At 34.8% G+C, this 3125-nt stretch overlaps 1 long non-coding RNA gene across 1 annotated transcript; it reads left to right on the forward strand.

Annotated features, from left to right (window-relative positions):
• Positions 915-1680, forward strand: LOC110266664. The gene is made up of 2 exons (XR_002354138.1): positions 915-1232; positions 1434-1680. It is a non-coding gene; the product is annotated as an uncharacterized LOC110266664 (long non-coding RNA).

Genomic DNA, 3125 nt, shown 5'->3' on the forward strand with positions numbered 1-3125 from the left:
CAAAGCTCTCGCTGAGTCTGTCATTTATAACTAAGTTTTGCTGGTAAGAACTTGCATTTCATGCTCCAGTTTTCTGCCCTATCATATTTCACATTTTTAGATTTTGTTTGAGTAGATTTTGTGATTTTGATTGTTTAGGGGTGATCTAGCATTGAAATATTGTTGGGTTTTGCCCCTAATACCGTCGGACAAGTTAAGTCTCTTCAAACCCTTGTGGTTTGATGTTTTGGTTAGTCCTATTATTGATTTTGTATATTATTGTATGATGTTAGATTGAGGTTTGGTGTTTGCTGGAGTGAGCTTGGTGGTCTTGAGATTTGAGATTGAGCTTGGTGGCCTTGGTAGGTGATTTGAGTTGCGTGGAAATTGATCAAGGTATGATTTTAGTTTTCTCTATGAAATATGTAATGTTTTGTGACACTTAGGCTATTGGACCATAGTATAGGATTGAATTGAATATATGGTTGATTGAATTGTGATTGTGTTATATGCATGTTGATGGACATTAAATAAATGGTATGAGTTGAGATATGATTGTGGTGGAATGCTAATATGATGATGACAGATGATTAATGATGATTATATATATGGAGTATTATTGATGGATGATGTTGTTGTAATTTGATTGAGGGATTGGTGAATTGAATGATGATTAGGTGTGAAAATGATAGAGGAAGTGAATTGGTAAATGATGGAACATAAGGGTATGACTGTGGGTGTTAAATGGTAAGTTTAGATATGGATCATAATGTATTTGAATTGGGTTGGTTTTCACTACAAAATTTGTATTTATTTTTGGTAGTTTTTTAATGGGAGTTATTAAAACCTCCATAATATATTTTATTTGCTTCAAGAGAGAGAAAGAGAGGACGACGGAGAGTGAGATCTATCTGAAATCCTAGAATCTCAATGTCATCGACATCAACACCGCCATTGTTTTCGTCATTGTCTCCTTCGTCAGCACGTCATCGGTGGAGTTATGAATAGAGGACGAGGTGATCGTGGAGCCTCTCTTCTGCTTCTGTGTCATCTTCCAGGGTTCTTCCGCTAGTTCTGCTTTTGCTCCGGTGGCTTGAAGCACTCAAAGCGTGGTTTCGGCGCGGACGCGGTGGCATTGGTTGAGGAAATCTGGAAGGCGAGTGAGCGGGAGTGTCTAGAAGCTTCAATTGAAGCTGCTTTCGAAGCTATCAGATCTCGTGGAACTGATTTTCATGTTGTTCCAAGTCATTGCGGTGAGAATTTCTTCCAAATTTGTTCTTGTTTAGTTCGAGACTTAAATTTTCTCACTCACTTTCATTCAGAAATTGTTCAAATAATCTCCGTGTTTTTGAGAGGGTGAATTGAATTTGAGATCTCTATTAATTCTAATTTGTGCCTAGTTCAGCTTCATATGGATGCTTTCTCACTTGCTTCTATGATTTCAATGATTCTAGATTGCTATTTCTGCACCTCTTCTATGGATTTTGTGAACTGAATTGCAGAGAAAGAAAGAATTGCCTCAACTCAAGCTTCTCACAACTTCCAAAGTGAACGATAACTGAACAATCACACAACTGATGCTCTCATTACGGATTTAGGATCAGCATCTGCTACAATTAATGATAGCAAGAAAATTTCACGCCAAGACATTGAGCTTGTAAGCAAATTCTACTAGCTTGTCAGGAAGCTAATTTAAAAAAATAAAATAAAATCTTGAAACAAATTTGTTTACGAATGCAGAATTTGATAGAAATGTGCCTACAATTATATATGAATAAAGATGAAGTAGTGACAATGTTTTGATAATCAGAAGGACAAGCATTATTCCAGTCTCTGCTATTTTTCTCTAATCCTCCCACCTCCTCTGCAGCTTCAAACCCATATTTAGTAGAACTGTGCTTCCCATGTTCGATAGAATCACTAGAACTGTTAAACATGTATTTTGACTATGTTCCTATTTATAGAGGCTTTGGTTGCTAAAAATAATCTGGTATTTAGAAACTGAGTACTTTAATAATTTTGATCTTTCCTTATGTTGCTCTATGTGTACTTGCTATTTCAATAATGTACGGCTAAGTAGATAACTTTGGCCCATTCTCTAATATTATTTACTATGTTTTATATTCTATTCCGCAATAACTTTTTTGAATTTTGTTATGAAAATTCAAAGGATTTGATGATTGGAAAAAAGTCATAATTAGAAACAAGAAATCATTGACATTCCTACCACATATTTCTAAATTTGATTGGGATCCTGACTTAAGTTCCTATTATTTAGTTTAAGCTTGATTTGCTAGTTGTATAGTACCAGACAACTTTAGTTGTATCTGGATTCTCTTGAGTTTTCATTGAAGATAAGGAATATAAATATGAGCATGCAGCAAGTTCGATTTTTTTGTTTTATTATTTTTAATTTTTTAATACATGTTACGTTTAATGGTTTTGCAGAAAATGGAGATACTACCTGTCAATGATTTGGATATTGCATTACACAATTTTGTGAACAAGGATGACAAAAATGCATTTTACATGTGTACAAAGCAATATTAACGAAACAAGAGTGACGATTCTATTTTGCTTTTAAATGCCATTTGGCTTTGTCTTTGATATTTGCTATGTTGTAGATCTGGTTCACATTGTAGTCCACCTTGTCTCTTCTTCTCATTAATTTGTATTCACGTGATACTCCTTCCTCTTCTCATTGATGATTTATTGTGCTTCTACAGAACAAAATTGCTAAGGATTCAAATACCATGAAGTTCAATGAGGAAGATTTAATTGTAAAGTTGGAGAGTGCTTAAAGGTTAGAAGCTCTATTTGTTTTAATGTTTAATGAACATGGCCTTGTGGTGAATGCCTTGATGTTATCGAGGCTTTCGTGACATAGAATTCTAGCATATTATGTAGGAATGTATTTACTTATGCCCATCTAGGCTCCGTCCATCACAATTTTCTTTGTAGTATTGCAATTATTGGGACCTTAGTATGCGTTGGTATGGATCACTGTGATCTTTGATTGATGAAACATACATTTTCTCGTGTCATTAATTATTTTGTCGGTTCTCATCTTCTAGGAACGTGTCAAACAAAGATCCACACAATCTAAGGAACCCACATAGTTCACTTATACTGGTCAGTCAATTTAG

Source organism: Arachis ipaensis, chromosome B09 (genome assembly GCF_000816755.2).
Source record: "Arachis ipaensis cultivar K30076 chromosome B09, Araip1.1, whole genome shotgun sequence".
NCBI lineage: Eukaryota > Viridiplantae > Streptophyta > Magnoliopsida > Fabales > Fabaceae > Arachis > Arachis ipaensis.